The following is a 10,678-nucleotide window of genomic DNA, read 5'->3' as shown; positions in this document are numbered from 1 at the left end:
CAAGGACAAGGATAAGGGAGCTGGCAAAGGAACAGTAGATAGTCTGTAAAAATTCACTTACAATTTCAAGTTATAGTCTACAAAACCAAGGTTCATATGAATAAAGAAGGGGAAGATTATGAAGAGGGACATGTGGACCAGGAGAGAAACACCAGTGTGAATATGGCATATCAGGGCCTCTCTGATCAGGAAGGCTGAGTATCCTGGCCCATTTATTGACTAAATAAATATATTTTAAACACCATGCACTCAAAGCTCTAAATTAGGCTTTATGGCAGATACACTTACATGGCGCTTTGAAGATTCAATTGTTCTCAAGGAACCTCCACAAATAGTAGTTAGGTTGAAACACTCAACAAATGAGTGACCATTCAGCCATTTGTTGAGCCTTGCCATCTCAATGGGACTTTGCTCAATTCTTTACCACATACTCAATTATTCCAGTAGATTTTATACATATAATAATTATATATATGCTATATTACATATTCACATACATACGAGGAAAAAAACAGCTGAAAAATTTAAAGGTACTTATACAGAGAGAGCAAGCACATCCCTCTTGATAGAAAACTGATTCTGAACAAAGCAAGAAACCTGTACAGTCATTCCCATTTAGGCAATTTAGAGAGTTTGCCAAGAGCTAGGTCTGCCTCCTCTGTGACCAACAATGTTTTGTGGTCTAAGACACCGTTCATTTATTACCATGTGACAGGCAAATGCAAATTCTACATGTTGGGAATACAACTGTAACGAGATCATCATTTATTCTTTTCATATTTGTAAATTTTATCTCATCTACCAGATAACTAGCTGCTAAAAGATGGGGCCAATTCTTGCTTATAACTTTTGCATACTGCCAGATACACACTCAAAGTGGACTACGGCTGACTGATGAATATAACGCAAAGAGAAACAATACAAGGCAGTCTCTAGCTAAATTCTAACACTAGTGCAATAGATGCATGGGAAGCCAGAAGGAGAATTTCCAACTTTACTATTTTGAAGGATCTTAATGACCCAAAATTTGGTACAGAATTATGGAATGAAGTTAATTTATATAAAACAAGTTAAGTCTTGAACCCAGCTCAAATTGTGCATGATGAAAACAATACTATTAAGCTTATTTTCCTGTCTTTACCTTTCCTGCTTGAATGTCAGTGCAACTTCCCATAGCAGTTGGGTGATTTCAATGACTACCTTCTCACTCCTTCAATATTCATTGCAAATATCCTTCAGGAAATTCTTGGTATCTTTTCACTGTCTACCACTTCTATTTGAAATTCCCTTGCTTTTCTCTCATTCCCCCCATATTCATCCTGTTGATTAAGAATGGGTTTCTCTAGGGGCACTTGGGTGGCTCAGTCGGTTGAGTGTCCGACTTTGGCTCAGGTCATGATCTCGCGGTCCGTGAGTTCAAGCCCCGTGTCGGGCTCTGTGCTGACAGCTCAGAGCCTGAAGCCTGCTTCAGATTCTGTGTGTGCCTCTCTCTCTGCCCCTCCCCCACTCACACTCTGTCTCTCTGTCCAAAATAAACATTAAAAAAAAATTTTTTTAAGAATGGGGTTCTCTAAAATAAGCAGTTAAATAAATATTCATTTCTTTTTTTGGTTTGGTGTCTCTCTATGAAGGCTTTTCAGACACCCTTTTCCTCTACATATTCACAACCTATATATGCAATGTCATCAGTACTCAGCACAGCCTGCACCATACTGCAGCCATCTCGGGGAACCCATCTGTGGGGGAAGGCGGGGCAGGTGAAGAGCATGGGGAAGTTACCTCAAGATGTCATCCAAGAAATTACTTGTGAATGATAACATGTCTCAACTATTACAGAGAAATTATTTTGAGATCAGGTTATTAGAGATTCTCTGGAATTTTATTTTTGAGGAAAACACTGTTCTAGTTTGAGGTAAATTTTTGCCTACATTAATAACCGCCACATTTTGCTCTACATTTTTCTCCTCTTCCTCAACTCATTATCACCACTCTTGTATTTACTATGAAATAAGATCTTTTACCCATATTGTGACATCCATTTTGCAATTTTGTAGAGGATGCTTCTTTCCAGAGGGAAATCAACTCTACTGAACAGCTGGATATTTTACTTCTCACATCTCTTATGTAGTCTCCTCAGTTAAATCCTCTTTTTTTTTTTAAATTCCTAAAGCACTGCTGGTCATTCTCACATTGTCATTTTAAAGTTATGTGTCCTAGTAAGTACTTTGGATTTTCAAAAGAGTAAATGACAATCTTGAAAAACTTTCTTGAGGTCAGGAATTATGTTACATGTTTTCAAACTTTTGCCATTATTGGCATAGAACTAGGTGTATTAGAGATGAACAGATTTTATTTGATATTTGACTGATGGATTTATTGAATGGCTGAATCTTTATGGTAGAGACTATAGCAAAGACAATTCTTCTTTCAATTTGTTGTTGTTCTGTGCTTGGTAGATAGTCTAGGCATAGTTACAATAGAATCCTGAATAGAGAGAAAGACTTCTAAGGAATAATATTGGATGCTATATGATAGAATGTATGATGAAAACAGTTTCTACCAAATTTTACAACTTCATATAGCTTAATAAAAATTTGCTTTTCTCTTACTTTTACAAAAGAAAACAATAAAACAACTTTCATTGCAAATATACAGGAAGCTTGTATGGTCTCTCTCCTATACATACACATTTGGACACACACACACACACACACACACACACCTCTATATATCAAACAGATACCACATGAAACACTAAGCATCTTTGTTGGGTCTTTGACAGCTAAATTAGATTAATTTAAGTTAAGTTAAATCAAATAACTTGCTTTGTATATTTAAGTTGCCATTCAAATAGTACAGATTTTTCTGCCTGTCATTTAGAATGAATTCAGTACCACAAGTTTTCCATTGAGTGAACAGAGCTAACTGAGGGCATCCAAGAAGAAACCTTCATAGATAATTGGCTAGCTCGGGGAGCTAGTGTAGCGGAACATGATTCCAGATTGAATCAAATTCTGGAGCTCTGTTGAAGAGAGGACTAAAGAATGGGGGGAAAACAAGGTTATGTGTCAATTAAAGAATGATTTGTACTTTTATTTTTATCAATATTTATTTCTTTACCTGTAACACAAATGTCTTTATGAACATATTTAAGAAAACTTGGCTTCAGTTTTTTACATATTATGAAGTACAATAAGAACAAATTTCTGTTCACTGGAAGAATAATGAATGCATAAATTAATCAGGATTCTATTTTCCTGTTGTAAAAAAAATGGAAAAAAAAGTTAGCTTAATGGAGACTTTGGGAAAATTGTCACCATGTCATTCATCAGGCACATAGCACTTCTACAAGGAAATTTACCTCTTATGAAATTTAACACATCACTAACAACATCAGAGATTAAAATGAGTTTTGGCGGAGGCGGGGGGGTGCCTGGATGGCTCAGTCAGTTAAGTGTCTTGCTCTTGATTTTGGCTCAGGTCATGATCTCACTGTATGAGTTCAAGCCCCTCATTGGGCTCTGCACCGACAGTGTGGAGCCTGCTTGGGATTCTCTCTCTCCCCCCGCTTCCTCTCTGCCCCTGCCCTGCTTGCTCTCTCTCTCTAAATTAAATAAATAAACTTTTAAAAAATGAGTTTTTGGTCCAAACAACTATAACTATCCTGGATGCTAAAAGTTGAAATAAAATTACATTTAGTCAATCAATCAATTCTGTTTCATAACTGTGGATTTAACACGAAGATTAAAATTGTCCCTTTATCGTTTACCCCTCCTAACTTTCTGTCTCTCTCTTTCTCTCTACATACCTACCTATCCATCCATCCATCCTTTATTTTTCATCATAATTTATTCACATTTCTAAAAACACACTGCATTACTATCCATATTTATATATTTAAGAAATATTTGGGGGCTTCTGGGTAGCTCAGTCTGACTTGAACTTCTGACTTCAGCTCAGGTCACAATCTAACAGGTTCATGAGTTTGAGCTCCACGTCGGGCTTTGTGCTAATAGTGCAGAGCCTGCTTCGGACTCTGTCTTCCTCTCTCTCTGCTCCTCCCTGCTCATGTTCTCTCGTGTGTGTGTTCTCTCTCTCTCTCTCTCTCTGAAAAACAAACATTTTAAAAATTACATATGTCTGTGTGTGTGTGTGTGTGTGTGTGTGTTTTGGTGTCTGTTATTTGTCTAAAGTCACACAGTATCATCTCTGAAGACACAAAGACTTACCTATGAAAAGACATCTGAATGCTCCGTGAATGCAAGGATGTCTGTCATCACTTATGTTGCTAGTCTATATTATATGTGGTCTACATCACAATCATAAAACCTGCATTTCTGTTTTATAATCCTGAGGCTAGAAACATCTGCGATCAACTCACACTACCCCTCTTCTTTTTCACCACTCTGTCAAATGTGTACTTATCTTACTCTTCTGCCAGATCCGCTGAGGCCACTGCTTTATTAACCATTGAATTTTCTATAACATCTGCAGAATGAATAGTATATAACATGTGCCCATTGTATCTCTGATAAATTAATGAATCATTCATGTTTGATTTCAATGGATGGGAAGAGACTGAAATTTCAATTTGAAACATTCTATTTTTCCTATAGGTAAATGCTAATATCATAAATATGGAATAGCTTGAATATCTGATGCTACTCTCTGTACTATGTAGCAATGGGATGCTACCTTTCTCTAAACAAACTGAGGATTTACTTTTAGTGTATCTGGACCAAAGAATCTATGGTGGAAGACCTCCACCAGATTACAGAGTCCTACTTACTGCCATCTTTGCAAGTGCTGCCCCTAAATTTAAGTTGTGCTATGCTCAGGCTGGTAGCCCTACTGCAGAGTCTCTCCCTTCCTCATAATTCATCCAACCTCACAATTCAAAGTAGGTTCCAATCAACCTAATCTGGGTTACGGGCACTGCAACCTATGTTGCATGCTATTGTTACAGGAAGACATTTCTTTCTGTTACTGTGTGCACCTAGAAGCTAGAAATGCAGGCATTTAACAGATTCTTAGAACTCTGAAGGTGATGACAGTGGGAAAACACACACACACACACACACACACACACACACACACACACGCACCAGCTCTTCTCAGTAGAAGAACTAAGCCATATATAACAATGGTTTGGAGATTCTCTCTAATAAGATGAGTGACATTAACCACAGAATGACCTTTCCTTTGGCAAAATGGCTAAATGGGAGACTTTATTGTAAATGAAATATAGTGTAGGTGTCTAAACAAACACATTAGTGAACAAAATGCTTTAAAAGGTATAGTTATCTAAAAAAAAAATCCAGCACTGAACTGAAAGATCAGTGGTGATTCATGGTTTTTGATACTTTTCAAAGAGGACTGGAGGAGTGAAAAGATATCTTCAAGTTTCACTGTGAGAAATCAATGGAAAGATTTGGAATTGTAGTTAGTTGAGATGATCTGCCAGCTGGCATAATTTGAAATATTTGTATTAAGGAAGTATTCTCATTTTATAGGTAAAGAGGAGTGATTAACAGGAACTTCTTTTCTGGCCACCTTCAGCACACTTTCAATAAATCGAAACTATGTCCTGCCATGAACCATGATAGAACTAGTTGGCAAGCTATCATTACTTCTCATCTTAACATGTGCTCCCCAGTGAGAGTAAGCATTGCCTTGATTTTGTGGGTCCAAGGGCTACGATGGAAAAAAAACCACCATCATAAATATATTGTATACTTTCAGTTCCAAACAATTATAATGCCACTTACAAAATATTGTCATTTATTTTTTCTGTACCACCACTCTGTTGTTAAGTATACATATCTCTCTCCTGCCATATAACAGGTTTCTTTGAGGGTAATGCCTTAGTCAGTATCAAATTTTCGATAATTTTTACTATAATGCATTGCATAGCTTATGTCTATTAGATCTTTGAAAAGCACATAAATCATATTTGATTTTCAATGGATAATATATAGGGTGACACTCAGATTTTAATTTCATATATTCTATTTTACAAAGTATCACTGTGTAAAAAAGCACAGCTGAGAACTCTAGCCCTTAACTCTGATAATCATGTAGGCCACTTTCAGTTGACTTTTTCTGATCTATTTCTCCCTGCTCCAGTATTCTCCAGCCCTTCACATACCTCGTATTGCAAGTATTTGGCTTTGACCAACAGTTTTTCTCCTTAGATGCTATCCAGTATTTGATTCTGGCTTGATGCCCAAAGCTCAAATTAAAGAAACCTCTTTTGCTCCTTCTCCCCATCTATGTTGGATTGTACCCATCGGTATAATCTTTAAAAAAAAAAAGTTAAGAAATATGGACTCAAAAGAGTTTTGGACATGTGATTGTATACAGGACAAACAAGGTTGATATAAATGAGAAGACGATTCAAATGAAGTATCAGAGGGAGAGGAATGCTGAGGTGTATAACAGGAACCAGACTGCATCATGAACAACCTGGGAGTTTAGGCAGGGCAAAAGCAGTATGAGTTAATGAAAGCAGGTGGACAGAAGGGAGGTTTGGATGGATTATAAAAACTGTGCTGCTGTCGACACCGGACATTTGGAGTAGGCACGATTTTACACACCCAACATAGGATGGATGTAAGCACCAATAAATCACCCAAGAGCACTTGTGAAAATATTTTTCAGAAGCACCAGATGTATTCTTACAAGAACTGAGGAAAACGACTCGAGGGATAATTATAGATACAGGAAACTACAAGAATAAAACTTGAATTCAAGATTCTTTGAGATACAACATCTTCTAAAATGCAAACAGAAAACCTACTAAAATTCTTTAGCTTTTCTGATAATTACTACTTTTATTATATTTTTTAGTTTCCTTTTAATTAAGTCATTGCAATTAGATACACTCAAAAACAGAATTCTTAGTTTAATAATGGAATTGTGTTTTGGTTATTATATCCAACTTTTCCCAAGACCTAGCTATATATATGTTATACATATAAATATCAAGAGAATATATATTTATCAAGAGAAAGTTCTATTGATTCAAATCCTGACTTACATCCACCTTCTATTTTCCTATAATGTTCTTTTCAAATAGCTTAAAAACCACGAAAAGATGTCAATGTTCCTTGTTTCCAGCAAGAAATAAAAATATCCACCTGTGTTCTAGCTATCCCAGCTCATCACATGTGGCCCTCAATGAGAACATACTGGATGGCACTGCAGATGCGCAAAGTGCAACGCAGTCCTTGGTGTTCTGCAAGTGCACAGAGTGAACTCTGGTTTAACATGGTGATCAAGTTCTGCATTTGCCTCTACTCCTCATTAAAATTAAAGAGAATACAAACAGAATTAAACCCATAAACCCTAACAGGAAAGAGAATGGGAGAAGGACCATAATTCAACATTAGATTTCAAAGCATTCTGGAGATGAAAAATCGATGAGAACCATCCAGTTACACAAAGAAACCAGAGGAATCTGCAGCCCAAAGTTAACACAGTAAAGGATGGCAGGGAAAGAGGGAGCTAATCTTCTAGGCAGAACTCCCAAAATGTCTGGAATAAAATCAATGAGAATGGAGGGTAGAATTATGAACGTGAGCCAAAATTGGTAGAGAGAAATAGAAAGTCTAACTGAAATTCTGTGTCTAGATTGAGAAGCCAATCACCTCCCTCCTCTTCTCCTCACTCTCCTATATTTCTATATGGATATAACAAGAGTACAAGAAACCTCACAATGAATCAAGGCAAAAGAAAATAAAGCAAAATAATGATCACCCTAACAAAAATAATGACCCCAACATTAAGAAATATAATGGATTGAGTGGATAAAATTAGGACTACTAGCTGGGTGCTGGCACCAGAGAATAAATTCCTTCCCATTTTACTAATCTCTTATCAAAAGCCTGGATCCTCAGTGAGTCAAGTGCAGACCTGGCCAGGTTAGCCTCCTGACTCAAGGGAAATTTTTGTAAGGAAAACAAGCATGCAAATACAGCAGAAAAAAATCCAATCCGCTCCCTGGAAAAGTCAACTCAGTACTTCCTGTTTTAAAAATGTGCAAATAACTTATAATCAGTCGGGCATATAAAGAAAAACAACAGTATTAAAATGGCAAAATAAACAAAAAATTCCCCGTGGAAACAAGAAGCAACTCGTTGAAGAGAAGAAACTTGAAAAAAAATCTAATCAGTATTCTCAGAGAGATTTGAAAGATGATACCAAAACCAAACCAAAACCAAACACAATAAGATAAAGTCAAAGAACTCTGCATATATACTCAGCAAAAAGGATGAAGAAACAGAAAATATGTGGTAAAATATAAAAGGAATAAGAGGACAATCACATATCCCAGACATCCAACAAATATGAGATATGGAAGGAGAAAACAGAAAAAAAGAGGGAAGGAATAAGCAAAATAAAACACGGGAAAATTTTGCACATGAATCTATTTAAAGAGTACCCTGCTTATACACAAGAATGGGTGAAACAAATACTTACTCTAAACATAACATCAGGAAATCTCAGAACGTAAAGAGAAAACAAACAAACACAGAAAACAGCCAACTCAAATTTTGAGTTGCTGTGGCAAAAGATTGAGAGTTGAACAGTTCGATGCCCAGATCTGACAATGACTTGCTTCCCTGCTGCTCAGTTCATTGGCCAAAGCTAGCCTCTTGGCTTCCCCAGCCACAAGGGGTACAAAGTTCAATAATTCTATGTGCAAGGAATGAAGAGGGAGGAAAAATCATTTGTGAACAGCACCAATGTATGCAACAATTGCTTCTACATACTTTTTAAAAAATTTTTTTAAAATTTTATTCATTTTTGAGAGAGACAGAGAAAGACAGAGCATGGGTAGGGGAGGGTCAGAAAGAGAGACACACACACAGAAATCTGAAGCAGGCTCTGGGTTCTGGGCTGTCAGCACAGAGCCTGACGCAGGGCTCAAACTCACAGACCACAAGATCATGACCTGAGCCGAAGTCGGATGCTTAATCAACTGAGCCACTGAGGCACCCCTGCTTCTACATACTTTTATGAATAGTTTGTATATGAAGTTATTCTAGTACAATGAGGGTGAAGGCTGAGATGTGGAGAAACATAATAATTTTATACGAAAGTCAAAAGATAAGAAAAGTTGGGTGCCTGGGTGGCTCAGTCTGTTGAATGTCTGACTTGATTTCGGCTCAGGTCATGATCCCAGGGTCACAGGATTGAGCACTGTGTTGAACACAGAGCCTGCTTAAGATTCTCTCTCTTTCTCCCTCTCTCTCCCACACTTTATGCTCCCTCTCTCTCAAATAAAATAACATAAAATAAAATAATTTTTAAAAGAAAAGTTAAATATGAGATATATTTATACATTTTACTGTGCTAAAACATACATAACAAAATTTACCATTTTAAGAATTTTTAAGTGTATACAGTCCAGTGGTATTAAGTACATTCACATTGTTGCGTAACCATCACCACTATTCATCTCCAGAATTTTTTCATCTTCCCCAACTAAAATTCTATACCCATTAAACTAGAACTCCTATTGCCCCCTCTCCCCAGCCCCTGATATTAATGCCTAAACATTCTACTTTGTGTCTCTATGATATGATTACTTTAGGTATCTCATGTAAGTAGAATCATATAATATTTGTCCTTTTATCTCTGGCTTATTTCACTTGGCATGTGTCTTCAAGGGTATTTCATGTTATAGCATGTGTTAGAAGTGCAATCTTTTTTAAGGCTGAACAATATTCCACAAAAATATACAATGCTTCATTAATTTGCATGTCATCCCTGAGCAGGAGCCATGCTAATCTCTGTATCATTCCAATTTTAGCATATATGCTGTTGAAACAAGTACTAAAGATTTAACCAACTGGAAAACTAAAATATTAACTAAGGGTTGAGTAGAGGAGGGGATGTTGGGGTTATATAAGTGAGCTAAATGTTCATCTTCAATAGACAGGAAATGATAATGCCTATGTTTCATAAATCAAGAAAAAGTCATACCAGCACGTTGCTTACAGCTAGGATGTAACCTCCATAAGAAGCAGCATTTTAAAAAATAACAAGAACAAGAACTAGGTAATTGGAGAGGTAGAGCAAGAGAGAGGTATGGTTTTACGGCAATTCTGCATTGCTATTGTTGGTTTTTAATCTTTACGTATAATAATCTAATAATAAAAAGTACCTCAAACAACAGTACTACTTACTGACCAGAACTGTAACCCAGAAATCCTGACATTTTAATAGTGTCTACTTTTCATTGGAATAGGTTATCTCTCCAAAGACACTTTGTTGAAGACCCTTTTGCCATGAACATCATTAAGTCACATAGAAAAGGATGTGGAAAGGCATAGCAATGGCCTAACTACAAAAGCCTTCTCTCTTCTCATTTCCACGTTTGACTCTTTATATTACTGACATTGTTCTATTTTACATAATATTTTATTACTATAACTACTACTTTTACTACTATTTCCCTCTTTTAACAAGGTCTATCTGCTTCTTTGGGCACTGGCTTTGCTACTTGCCTGGAATGTGTATGAGTTCCTTGAAAGCATACTAGCTTACTTATACACACCCTAGGAATTTTCTCAAAGACCAGTTCTTGTTCAGCACAATTTCCACACCAGCATCAGAACTTTCTTCAGAGTTCCAGGCAAAGGTATCAGCAGCCAGGAACTTTTGCAGTGGC

At 36.7% G+C, this 10,678-nt stretch overlaps 1 non-coding gene across 1 annotated transcript; it reads right to left on the bottom strand.

The window, feature by feature from the left end:
• Positions 1–9,737: 9,737 nt before the first annotated feature.
• On the bottom strand, positions 9,738–9,841 carry LOC125149787 (U6 spliceosomal RNA). The gene has a single exon (XR_007146071.1). It is a non-coding gene; the product is annotated as a U6 spliceosomal RNA (small nuclear RNA).
• Positions 9,842–10,678: the final 837 nt, after the last annotated feature.

This window comes from Prionailurus viverrinus, chromosome D3, assembly GCF_022837055.1.
Source record: "Prionailurus viverrinus isolate Anna chromosome D3, UM_Priviv_1.0, whole genome shotgun sequence".
Classification (NCBI taxonomy): domain Eukaryota; kingdom Metazoa; phylum Chordata; class Mammalia; order Carnivora; family Felidae; genus Prionailurus; species Prionailurus viverrinus.
This window is presented reverse-complemented; position numbering and strand designations above follow the sequence as displayed.